The 14,787-nt window shown below is 30.2% G+C and overlaps 1 protein-coding gene across 1 annotated transcript in view; it reads right to left on the bottom strand.

The window, feature by feature from the left end:
• Positions 1-14,787, bottom strand: part of LOC148302286 (protein O-mannosyl-transferase Tmtc2-like) — a 180,188-nt gene that overhangs the window by 57,441 nt on the left and 107,960 nt on the right. The window lies entirely within an intron of this gene.

Here is a 14,787-nt window from a genome sequence, read left to right as displayed (position 1 = left end):
AATTTGAAAACAACGTTATCATGGATTTAATAATACATATTAATTTTTATCAAAAAAAGTTATTACTCAACATTTTCAGAAAAATCTTAATTTTTAGTAATAACACCCTTTGCTGCGATTACAACCTCCAAACCTCAGGGCATGCTTTTTATGCAGATTTTTGCATTGTGCCAGATATTAGGGTTATTTTGCCATACTTTGAGAAGAGTTTCTATCATTTGCCACTTGGTGGTGATGACTTCTTTAGCAATCTCACGTTTCGTTAGTTCCCAAAGGTTTTCAATGGGGTTCATATCCAGCTAATTCCCCGGGTAAGGCAAAACATAGAGTTTTTTTCTCTGCCAGGCTAGTCGTAACACTCCTGGCTTTATGACACGTTACCGAGTCATGCATTAACACATCCTCTTCATCGCCAGGGAACCATTCTTGAGACTCGGCTGGAGCCGACTTTTCAGTACTCGCTGGTACTGGCCTTGCCTCATGGTCCTTTCCATGATAAAGAGGCATCTCATACCCTTACATGAGATCACGGACCACAACATTATGCTAACAGGGTGTTTTTAACCCTCTCTACAAGGCAGTCTGGGTGGAACTTTTCTCCTAGGCCACGTCGGACGAATGAAGTTTTTCCCACCAAAATTGTAAATGTTGACTCGTCCAAGAAGCAGACTTGTAATGTATTACCATAATTGCAAAAATACATATATTTTTTATCTTCTTACTTTATTCTATAAATGCAAGTCATAAATACTCGACTCCAGTCCGAAAAAGTCATTTTCCGGTGTTCTCTCGTCCGTAGGAGTCGTTTTTTCTTCATACCTCAGTCAGGCGTAGTTTTTTGGTTGGACGTCGACCCATTAGATTTACTTCAACTAACCGTCTCTGAACTGTCCTTTTAGAGACGTTGATTCCTTCAACGTTTATCAACAGAAATTAACAACAATTAGACAGTCAACATACTTTTTACGATTTTGGAAATAGATGTCCCTGATTTTATGGGCACCACGCGGAGTTATGATGCTTTTTCTGCCTTTTTTTCCGACGCGGGCTGATTCTAGAGGCAGGTTTTTATCAATTTTTCTTTGTATCCGCTGGAATCTTGACTTCGAAACATCTGTAAGTGCTGCTATTTCTCTTTGAAAATATGTGGAATTAAGTAGTAAGGTTATAACTTCCCTACATTTTCTTGGAGATATGTTTGAAGACTTGCCCATACTTAAATTGAGAATATTTTGGTTCAGTTCAAACTTAATTGAATTTTAAGTAAAAATTAATTGAAATTAAATTGTTGAATTAGCAAAACTAATAAATTATTAAACAATACTTACGTTTTTATGGTCTTGAACTCAAAAAACTTACAACAAAAATGGTTTGAAAAAATATTAACTGAGCTCACACCAATACCATTTTTCACTAATCAACACCCAAATGAGAAAAAACCTTACTTCTTTTATATTTAACAGTATTACCACAATTCAAAGACAATAAAAATGATACCAGCAACAAAAACATATAAAACAAATTTATTAAAACGAATTTATTTGATCACAAAATTCATTTAAACTTGAAAATTACAAAAAACGACAAGTGTCCCTAATAATTTGGCCACCCACTGTATATATATATATATATATATATATATATATATATATATATATATATATATATATATATATATATATATATATATATATATATATATATATATATATATATATATATATATATATATATATATATATATATATATATATATTATTATTTTTCGACATCTCATCAAAGATGAAGAAGAATATGGAAGTCTGGGCATTTACGGGGCTTACGACCGTCATAGGCTGGTTTAAGTGATCCCTTTACACACGTGTAACATTCACCAATTCTACCCATTATTGACAACCACACTACTCAAATTCTTGGAAGTTCTATATATATGAACCAATTTAGAAACCTTGTTCATGAATCACTAGAGACATCTATTGGTGAGATGTAAAGAAGCTTTTTATTAAGCAGAAACTCTTATATTATAATAATATGAAAATAACTCCTGTAATTGGAGATAATCCAGATTTTGTGAACAAGTATTTGGACACACTCAAAATGTTGTAAATATATATATATATATATATATATTTATATATATATATGTATATATATATATATATATATATATATATATATATATATATATATATATATATATATATATATATATATATATATATATATATATATATATATATATATATATATATGTATTTATATATATTTATAAATATGGTTCAAAAATTTGAGAAGTGTGGTTGGCAATGATGGTTAGTATGGTGTGTGTAGATAATGATCACATAAACCAACCTATGACGGGTCATAAACTCTGTAAATACTCAGACTTCTATTTTTTCCTTCATCTATGATGAGATATTAATGTGTGTTAATTTGTATTTTATTCTATGGGTTTTTGTGTCGATAAAAATGTCAAGGTACATATTTATTTTCTGTTCCCGTTATGTTTGTGTTTATTGACCGTCAAATCAAAGAATATAGATTTTCGCGTCTAATAAAAAAGATACATGTTGGAAAACAACCGAGGCGAGACGAAGAGAGACGAAGCATCCCGCTTTATCGCACACTTGTATCGACAGCGAGAATTTATGAAAATGTATTCAAACATTTTAAATCGTCTGCGCTGGCATGGCGAGGCGTAAACCGAAGTTACATTTCGGCAGTGTAACATTTAGCGGTGCCGGGGAATTTGCATAGCGCTTTAGCCAAATTTGCATTCAGAAAAGCTAAGACCAGTCTTGCCGAGATATCATGGAACATCGCGAAGGAAGCACCTATTAACAAGTCTAATTCTTTCACCCTGTAGCTGAGCTCTAATAATTATTGTCAAATGAGTCGCTTTATACATTTTTTACCCCATTCAGTAACCTTTTTCACCTACTGGGTCGCTGTTTTAGATTTGTCTTTCAAGCGCAGTGCAAAGACACACGGCGTCAGGTGAAAAGTTAACGTCCAAAGTGAATATGTTACAGTGATGCCTCGTATAACAAACTATGAACTTTCTATTCACTCATTATGTGACTCACATAGCGAACCTCGCTTCACGCAGCGAACTGTATCGTATTTCATCTTTTCGCTCAAACGCTCGAAGGTTGCACGCAGCCAATGCACTTTCACAAACTTGTGCGAACATTAAAAAGGCAACTGAAGAGATCTAAACTCTTCTTGTCTAGCAACATGATGAACTTCAAAGACAAGCTTTTTTTGACGTCAAGTAGGTGCAATCAAATCAATGAATACCAGCCGCTGGCCATTAACCACATCCTAGTCAAGAGGTTCAGAAGTCGACCAACACTCACTATCCAAACTCAGCTAAGACCAACAGGATCAACGATCTCTACAATGACACACTCGCCGTTATTTTTGTAAGGTGTTGAAGAAGAGGGAGAAATAGACAAACTCGGAAAGATTTTTCAGGAAGCCAAGAAGCAAAGAATGGAACAAGAGGATTTAATTCCGTAAACCTCGGTGGACTCTTTTAAATCTGACTGCCTAAAAATTAAAGTAAGTATCTTTTTTGTTACATAGTTAATGCTATTTATAATTAATTAAAGAAATAATTATTTTTGACATGTTTATGGGAAAATGTGTTCCATTTAACGAACCTGCTCGTAGAAAGAATTTAGTACGTTATGCAAGTCACCACTGTATAACACATACACAGTATTTATGGTTAAACAGTGTTCTACTTTAATGTTTAGAATAAACACAAATGCTGTATATTCTCAACATTAAAGAACTTTACAGGTATTTTTTTTTGATACCTTAACAAAGATATAATTTATTGAGATGATAATATGAGATAAAATAAAAGATTTGATAGTTTGAATACAAAATTTAAAAAAAATCCTCATTATCCTATTTGTAGTTTTGGAAACTATTGTAGTTGTGTTTATTTCAATAAATTAAAAAAAAACAGGACTTAAACAAGGTTTTTCGTTTTTTTAATGTATTACGTTACTCCATGAAATTTATGACAAATCTTAAAATTGTTTAAAGTGATATGTATTTTAGTTATTTGTTTATTCATTTTTATTCTAAGCCTTGAAATAAAGAGTATTTGCCTTTGATTTACAGGAATGAACAATTTCTGTAAAGAAAAAAAAATTCTTTATTATGATGACCGTATCTCATTTGATAGTGAAATGATAAATTTATTTTTAAATAAATAAATTCGATTTCGCCAAACGTGTTTTACGTTTTGCAATTTGCATGTCATATAGCTGACATAAAGACGTCAATATAAAGGACATGGGAGAATAAAAGCCGTAAGAAATTTATCCCTCATTTCGTCAGACACAATCTGCAAATTTCAATATATGCAAATGTGTTGTCTGGATTTTCGTAAGTCAAAACAAAGTGAAACGCGAACTTTCTCTGGAAGAGAGGGAGAGGGAAAATAGAGAGGCTTTTTTATTAAAATAGCCGACATAATGGCGTACCTAACGGAAGAGATAACGCAGGATTTAGTCGTTTTTCATCCCCCATGTCAAGGATCTCATAACTGTGGGTTTACGACAACATTTAAAATGGAGGATACTGTGACATTTTAAACAAACTCTTATTTACAACATTTTGAGTGTGTCCAAATACTTGTTCACAAAATCTGGATTATCTCCAATTACAGGAGTTATTTTCATATTATTTTTTTACATCTCATCAAAGATGAAGAAGAATATGGAATAATGTGATTGTCAATAATGGGTAGAATTGGTGAACGTTACACGTGTGTAAAATGTAATTCAGCCTATGACGGTCGTCAGCCCCGTAAATGCCCAGACCTCCATATTCTTCTTCATCTTTGATGAGATGTCAAAAAATAATATAAATTCTTATTTGTAATTAGATTTTGAAGACATTGTACGATGAAGAAAAAAAAAAATTTTCAACACAACTTTTTTTGTTCATCTAATATGTTAACTATACTTAGTTTTACATTCTGCCAAAATGCTTTCTCCTTATTAATTTTTAAAAAATCTGTAAATGTAGATTAACATACATACACGCATTTTTATTTAAATTGTGTTTGAATTCAATTATAGTCTTTAAAAAAAAATAGTTTGTGTTTAAATTAATTTAAATAGCCATTAATAAATCTATTTATAAATAATTGTGCATAGACAACATGTATGAAAATATTTTACATGTTTTTATCAACAATACAATTTATATTTATAACAACAATTTCGATTGAATTTTTTAAGTTATACTCATATTTTTAAGACCATTAAAATTATAATATAAATGTGAGCTGAAAATTCAGATTATTTATTAGTTCGGAAAAAAATAAGAAAAGTTTGATTTTTCATGATATAATAATAATAATAATAAAACCCTTATCCGTACCCCAATGGTGCATAGGGCACTGCGTCATATAAACGCAGTGTTATCTTGATCGTTTGCACATGAAGGAAAGGTGATCAGCCATCCGCTTCAGGTACCAGTCCAGGGTAATATTGAATAAATATGACAGTGAAAAAATCACTAATATTTATTTTACCCCCCTTGGGAATCGAACCCGGGGCCTCCAGAACGGTAGCCGAGCGTGCTGACCATTACACTACGGAGGCGGACGAATGATATATGATATATGTACATACAAAGTCAAACACTTGTATAGGAACCTTTTTTGAGATTTTATTGTAATTATGACTTTTGGGATCTACAAATATTCTATTAGCAGGTGAAAATATAATATAAAACTCAATTTTTTTGACACTCGTAATTATTCGTCGTTCACCTTATGAAATAATACAAATTACACTTCTTCATGACTACCGATTTGGGTAAAACCATTTTATCTTCAATTCAGATGTCATTATATCATTTTTAAGATATGTAAACTAAATATGCTATAAATTTTTGTACATAAAAATCAAGGATAATTTTCTTAGACAACTAATAAATATTACCAAAAATTTAAACAAATAAAATCATCAGGTCAAATGTAAAAAGTTTTTGTTACGCGTTAATTAGAACATATTTATTTCTTGAAACTAGTCGCGTTTACATTACTAAAAAAATGGTCTCAAACAAGTTTGTAATATTTTTTATGTTGAATAATTACATTTTCACAATAATATTCCTTTTTTAATTTAAGTTATAAATTTGTATTTCTAATGGAAATAGTGGTACTTACTTAAATTAAAAAAGTAAAACTTTAATTAAAAATGGATAGATTTTACCACAAAGTGACTACCAAATCAATTATTAAAAATAATGTACCTACCTCTGCAGTAAAAATACGTCGATACATTACTGAATTGGGACATAAAAAGGATACAAAAAAATAGGATTTTAAGTATTAACTTTGAGTGTTCGCTCAGAAACGTTTAGGAATCTCGTTGTGTATATCTGGAACATCCCTAGTAGGCTTGCCCCAGGGAGCGAGACGGGGATGGGAAGGCAGTGACGATACTTGGGGGTTGTATAGCGCAATACAAATGACACAATTTCCGTTTAAGCCTTTGCGGTCATGCTTTATTAGAAGCCCGCAGTATATTTCCACGTACGCTTTATTTATTATTTGTATCAGTCATCAGTTTCGCAAAATATACTCATGAAAATGTTTCAGGAAATGTAATGATACCCTTCTGTAAATTGACTCGATTTAAATAACGTATAAGTTTGTAATAAATGAGCATAAGGCAAGCATGAACGTTAGTTAAAGCGTATACTTTTCAGAACAAGCAATGTTATTATTTCACTACAAATGTCCTTAGGAAATTCGTTCTGACTTTTAAATTTTATTTAATTTTTATTTTGTATATTGAAAGCATTGATAACTTTGTGATACGGTAATAAAACACTCTCCTTATCATCCATTATTCTTTTAGTGTAATACCACTTTTATAAACACTTTTTAGTGACTACCAGTTTCGGAAAATTATTTCATCAACAGGTCATTAAAATAAAATTACATCGAATTTTAGTTTTTAGTATTTTTTTTACAAATATCAAATCGTAATAGTTTTATTTTAATGACCTGATGATGGAATGATTTTCCGAAACCGGTAGTTACGGATAAGTGTTTATAAAAGTGGTATTACACAAAGTAAATAACAATGGGTGATATTCCTCGATATTTACCAACAACATTCACCTCATAAAATTTGTTTTACTTTTCTTTTTTTACTCATTCGATTCATGTACCCAAATCATATAATCGAACATGTCTTAATTGTATCGATAATGCTTATCTCAACAACGCATTATTGCCTTATATCACCTTTGGCACATCTGTCATACATTTACCACACTGAGTGATCGAACTGAATGTCAGTATTTATTCAATAATTATTTAAAATACTCGTACCTCAACACATTTTTATAAATGTTTTCTTAGCCTTTCATTCTTTCCTTATATCACCATTGGAACATCTATTATATATGGTTTTACCACACTGAAAGATCCCATTTCAAGTGCATTCAGTATATTTTCATCCTTATTTTGCCAACTCTTTGCTTTGCATCCATACATTAGAGATGTAACCAGGACTCCATTGTGCACTGCCAGTACTTAAAAAAACAAAGTAATGATGACAAACGCCATAAGGCGTGGAGCAAAGGTTTCGCATAAATTCCGCGACTACATCTTCCATTTTAATGACGTAAATTATCAAATATTATACGAACGACCGCAAATGGACCAAAAGCCGCGAATTTATGTAACAGTTATGGAAATTTCTGGAATAAACAGGGTTCTTGTAAAGGTTTATACTTCACACTAGTAATGGAAGCTTGCCAAACGGCAACACCGATCGCGGTTCTGCGAGGACTGCCTCTTTCAAATCCTATTTAAACTCGAAAGGATACATAAATGAATTACGAGACGAGTTATTTACGCCATTTGCACCGCACTTTATGAGCGAGCCTTATATCATATTAAGTATGAACTTGCCAACCATTTTTCATTGGTCAATATAACAATTTTATTTTATCATTTTTTTTATTTCCTTTATTTACTATTTCGGCATTCACCTTATAGTAATATATGATGAAATTGTACAAGAAAAACACTTGTTTTCTACCAGTAGAGTAAAAGTGGCACAAAACATGTTTTTCATAAACAGCTTCAATAACTTGTCAAATACTACATTAAAACCCATTAAACGTTCAATATTAAATGCAAAATATTAAATATCGCTTTTGAAACCATATTTTAATTTTTACTTGGTAAATACCACTTTTTGTTAAAATTCATAGCAAACATGTGAGGCAGTAAAATACAATTTAAAAAAAAATATGTGAGTCGAAATTGTGTTGAAGAAATTATTTTATGTATATATTTTTACCTCAAATGATAATTTTTGAGGCGAGAAATATTTTTGAAAGAAACAAATTATCAGGTACGTTTTGTCGTCACGTCCGTTCAGGCGTAAAAAATCACTAGATAAAGGGATAAAATATTAAGCCGTAAAAAGGCTTCCGCTCAGAAACCATCGTCTAAAAGGTCCAGGGGTTTTCAATCATAATGGTGGACGATTTTCTGACCGCTGACGTCAGTCATCATCCCGATTTACTTTGTGAGAATGTGACGTATCGAATCGTCCTCGAGCGACCTCTAGCACCTACAGATTTTGGCCAAACTGGGGTGGGCTTACCAAAAAGGAATACTTTTATTACTGACATACAAATACACTCCCCCCATACTCATACACACATGTTGGATGCATGTGTATGTATTATTTCGGTGAAATATTAGGAATATTACGTATAAAAGTATTCTTCCAATAAATAAATAAAATTACTCTATTTGCTCTCTTACTATATGTTCCACATCTTTCGTTCATCATAAATTTCGAACCAATGTTAATTTACTGCGTGTATACAATAAATATTATAAACCATTAGTATGTTTTTACTATTATAACTTTATTAAACTTAACACTGTCCTTACCTTTCGTCGTTCACTTTGTGTAATACCACTTTAATAAACACTAATTCGTGTATTTATTATACTTTACGTACTAAATCTAAACGTACTATCTGTTTTTTATCTTGAATTCCGTAATGATTTTTTTTCGTACACTTAAGGTTGATAATGTTCTACCAAGAAGCCATTGCGTTAATTTAAGGTTGATAATGTTCTACCAAGAAGCCATTGCGTTAATTTAAGGTTGATAATGTTCTACCAAGAAGCCATTGCGTTAATTTAAGGTTGATAATGTTCTACCAAGAAGCCATTGCGTTAATTTAAGGTTGATAATGTTCTACCAAGAAGCCATTGCGTTAATTTAACAAATTACAAATGATCCTGCGTACTAAAGAAACTCAAATTTTTGAAGAGTTATAATTATGTTTACGTTAAAATTGATATCTGTATATAATCCTGGTTGCTGTAATGAATTAAAATTTTAATGCAAATGTTGTACAAATGCATATAAATATTGAACATCTATATTGCATTTATTCTTGAAACTTTTAATTATTCAATGGTCTTAAAAAAAATCACATTATTTTTTGGCATCTAAATATGGAAGTCTGGGTATTTACGAGGCTTACGACCGTCATTGGCTGGTTTAAGTAATCACTTTACACAGTGTAATATTCACCAATTCTACCCATGATTGACAACCCCACCATTTAAATTCTTGGAAGTTCTAAATAAATTATTAAAATTTAATCATATATATATATATTGAATGCCCAGACTTTCAGATTCTTCTTCATCTATGTTTATATGTCAAAAAATAATAATAAATAATAAATTTTATTATTGGAGATAATCCAGATTTGTGAAGTATTTGGACACACTCAAAATGTTGTAAATTATTTTATTTTAAGCCTGTTATATTGACATCTCATCCATTGGGTTAATAATCCAATTGTTGGGTAACTCGTGTTTGATAATGTCTTAATAAGACGAAACGCGTAACATATCAACATATACATACATAACTAAATGTAGAGTTCAATCCAATAAAACTTATTTAATTTTGGATATATTACCCAACAATTCAATATGGAATTCTACCAACTATCTGCAGTTCCAATAAATAAAATTCCAATATCCAATATTATAATAAAATTAATATTGATAAAAAAATAATTTTGGAATATTCTTTCATATTGCAGATAGAAAGTTTTTGTAAGACCGAATGTACACTTTGAAATTACACGATGGTAGCAGTCTCGCATTTAGGTTAGTCCCTCTAACCCTAAAAGTCAACCATTCTGGAATGCCTCTGGAAGAAAAGTTTCATACTACAGATGGTTCGATAAAAAACTGAAATAGCTGAGCCCACCCCAGCAGAAATAAGAAAAAGTGGGGAAGCCCACCCCGAGAAAAGTTTGATGTGGGAGCCAATTTTTTATCCTCCCTAGACGCTTATATGAACTGGGTCATCCGAATAAAATGGAGGCATCTAGGAGTAACTGATTTCCACCGACATCTAGACGAGAGAAAAGTGACATCCTGAAGACCGAAATGGAAAGGTTCGTTTTCGGTAAGGGATGGTCTTTTAGGCCGCTTTCCGTTACACCCCTGGCGTCGAAATAAAAACACGGGGGTGAGAATTGAGAAAATTGATGATGACCGGAATCCAGATAAAAAACATTTTGCATAGTTTCTTTCGAAGTAATTGAAAATTAACAATTTATTTGATTTATTTGGTAGTCATTTTATAGCAATATCTATCCATTGTCAAGTTGAATTACACATAACTTGGTGAATACTACTACTAAGTAAAGAGAAACACCGTATTGATGCGGAATGCATTGAATCACGTGTCACAGTACATATTAAATTGTGGTATTTACCATGTGTTTTAATTTCAATATGAAAAAAATAATTTATTTTTTTCAATGTAAAAACAACTTATTTCAAGAACTACATGTTCTCATTAACAGGTAAAAATACAAACGTAGAATTTACTTTGAAATATCCTCGTCGAATTTAAAAACCCTAAGATACATTATTTTAGCAGATGTGAAGTAATGCGCTCATTAATTGATTTTTTTTCTTATAATTGCTGTTGCAATTTTCGATTTTGGTTTTTTTTAAAAGGAATACAAAAACGTATTTTTCATGTCTTATTTCTTATAAAATCGACCATCTCAAGTTCAGACACATATGATTATTGATTTTTTATTTTTATTGATTTATATCGCAACTATCCATAAAAAAACAGTGATGCATTAACATTTTCAATGTCTAAAAACGAACATTACCTTTTCTGTCAAATTCTCTTTTTTATATTTGACTTGAAAAACAATATCCCAGCTAGAATCGTTTATTCATATTTTTTATCGAGAGCTGAGATCAATGATGTCATAAATTTCCTCCCTCACTTATCCCTTCTACGTTTGTCTTCCTTTTCAGATTTACAGGTAAAAGTGATATGGAATAACTTTTTCAATAAAATTCACATAAATAAAATCCAATACATTTGAAAGCCTGTTTTTACAATGCATAATAAATCGTGTTTGATTTTCTTGATCAATGAAATATATTGTATTATCCTCCGAAACGAATCGGTTGGTAGGCACTCACATATAATGGTGAATTTCTGATTTGTAAACCAAAAATGAAAGGATGTTTTTTAGTTGTTTTTATAAGTCTATGTATTTTTTTTATCAAGGTTCATATTCTGAGTAATGTTGAAGATCTACAGTAAGGATAATCCTTTCAATGAAAGTTGAAATGACGGAAAAAACTAACATTTCAGAAAATTAAAAAAAATCCAAAGCAATTCATTTCACGTGGTGGTCCATGAAAGGAATATTTAAAATGATACATCATAATAATCTCAGATAGTAACATACGTGTATATAAAATCTCGATAAATTAATGGAAAATGAATTTTCAATAATGAACAATATGGTGAACACTTCAAAGTGCTTAAAGTGATCACCTGATCGTAAACTTTATAATACCCAGACTTCCATAGATAATGAAAGATATTCTATTTCAAATTGAGATATCTATTTTATAATACTTTGGTTTTATGTTTATGTAGTCTTTTAACAACTCATGAAAAACTTACAAATACGGTAATTGTTAGTTTAATTTAATTAAAATAATTTAATTTAATTTAATATTAAAGCTGAATAAAGGGGTATTTTCTGAGTCGTCTGAATAGCAATGTTTATTTTCAACAGAGGCATCATATCCAGGTGAATTAAGATAACTTTAATAAACAGGATCATAAATATGTAACAATATAAAAACAATAATTTATTAAATATTTAGATTCTTAATGTATTTCATAGTTAATTTCACAATGCTTATTTTAAATTTCTAATAATAAGTAAACGTACTGTCAGATTTTTAAACACTCCCTTCTTGACTGTGTTCATAGTAGCGAAAAGTTTATTTTTATATCTAACACATCCTGAGAGCAAAAATATATGAAGAAAGAATCGAATTTATCAATCGTCAGTTCGCAAGTAGCGAAGCTAACTTTGTTCTACGTGAGGTGAACTTTTTCAAATTGAAAATAAAACTTTTGCCGGTACTATAGGCACTTATACTCAAGAAGCTGGAGCAAATTTACCCACATCCCCAACAGGGAGTTACGTGTCAAATATTCTGGAGAGGCGCTTTAACAAACTTCTGAACAAAAAGCCCCCCATTTAAGGAACATAACATGTACTTAACAAGCTTTGTATTTATTTTATTGTATGACATTTTATAAGTTTTTTTTAGTTTTATTTGTTAGTTTTATTTAACAAAAATATTCATTATTTATTGGGAAATTATCGTACAACTAAAACATTTTTGAAAACTGTTTAGTTATTTTACTACATTACATAATTTATTTAAATAAAAAAAAATCACCATTCTCGTAGAATATCCAACTTTTCAACAAATAAATACAAAAATACAAAAAAGTTACATAACATAAAAATTAAAGATAAAAGCTTCAGATTGACTTAAAAAATAAAACGTGAAATTTAATCCCAACGTAACCATAGAATTAAAAATATATAAAATATGAAAAAACTGAGTAACACAAAAAACTTTAAAGTATTAGAACCACTTAATAATTTAATATTTTCTATCTAACAAAATAACTTTGTTGTGTAGTAACTTTTTATCGTATTTTAATTAAGTTATAATATCGACCAGTTTCAAGGCAAAAAGTTAATTAGTAATTTAGTTAAAAGTGAAGCCTTTTGCGTAATAACCAGTCGTCAATATAATTAAGTTATTATAAGGTTAATAGTAATTTAATAAAAAAAAGTTATTTTGTAAGTTTTATCATAATTCTAGCTAATTCCCTTTATCGAAAGGCTTTATTTAGGCAAGGTATTTTTCGAACCCTTGAATCATTCATATTTGTGTTTACATAAAAAATAACATTTAAATTCTTGTCAGATAAAATCAAAAAGATTCTTTTGAAACCTTCTAAAAAATAAGATCTCCAAAAAAAATCAGTCGTTGGTTAAATAAATGGTTACAGGCTTCTGCAGCCTGCTTTAAATTTACCTATTTTTTGGTTTTTGTAAGAATACATTTTCTTTTCATAAATTTGTTGTGGCTTAAAATAGGATTAAATTTGATATAATAAAAGGGTGCTCCACCAAGAGATATCACTTTAAAATCTTAATATATTTTACATAATATGTAAAACAAAGGCATGGTCTCACATTCCAGAGTCCTCGCTAAAGGAGGGATAATAATATTCAGACTACAAAGTATTTTCGAGTAGAATGCAAGTCTTTTGAATTGAATAATGTGAGTTTCAAAGAAAGCAGATTATTACTAAAATAATAAATCAAATAATGAAACTCATGTCACTCATATCCTTTATTTAATGACAATGGTACCTATGGAAATAAAAATACAAAGTATTATTTAAAATTATTAATAAATAAAGTATATTATTGTGAAAATCTCAACTTTTACGTATATCCCATTTAGGGAGGTCCTCACCAAAAAATAGCATTTCCAATATTGCACTAAAAATTCTTTAAATGCAAATCTGTTCTGTTTACTGTATTCTATCGAAATATTAATTAAAGTTGCAACAAATCGTGACCAATGTTGTGTGAAACCAGTACCAAATCAATAAATTACACCAAAACGTTACAATTTTACAAGCAAGAAATTCTGATTACATAAAAACAATTATAATGGAAATTTTAGGTTTTGGTAAGGACCAACACATTTTATATTTTGGTCTAAAAATGCAGGTGTTAAGAATCCCAACGTACAATCTGAAAAATCATGTTGGCAAAAACGAAAAAAGGCGGTTGACACTATTCTACAATATCATTGTCATAGAAAGGAGGTAAAAATATTCCAATGATAATCAGCAAGCGAAATGATTTTCAAAAAACTTTCGTACATTTACATTTTTTCCCAAATGTCTTGACTGTTTCAGGAAACTCCCTATACTTCTACGTTTTAATCAATTCCATATAATTACACTCCAATTTCCTTTCCGTGGTAGGAATTTCGGGTCCCAATAAATACATAAAATGCCAAGAAATTTTGGACAAAAAGCTCCTCTCTTAAATCCCGAGCTTTGAATTTTGGGTAAAAGGCAGGAGACAGGATTTATGGCAGAGGGTGTACAGGGTTCAATGTCTACATTGAAATGGTGATTTAGTCAAATTCTTGAATGCACACAATGGACCAGTAATAGAAAAAGAGTGAAGTTTGAAATTCTCTATACAGGCATACATAAATGAAAAATATAATTGTATACAAAAAAAATATTATAAAAAATATGTACTTGTCAATATCAACCAAGATGAAGTTTTCTTCTTCTTAATATG

Source organism: Brachycentrus maculatus, unplaced genomic scaffold, assembly GCF_059751285.1.
Source record: "Brachycentrus maculatus isolate JH-2025_06_01 unplaced genomic scaffold, ASM5975128v1 h1tg000467l, whole genome shotgun sequence".
NCBI lineage: Eukaryota > Metazoa > Arthropoda > Insecta > Trichoptera > Brachycentridae > Brachycentrus > Brachycentrus maculatus.
This window is presented reverse-complemented; position numbering and strand designations above follow the sequence as displayed.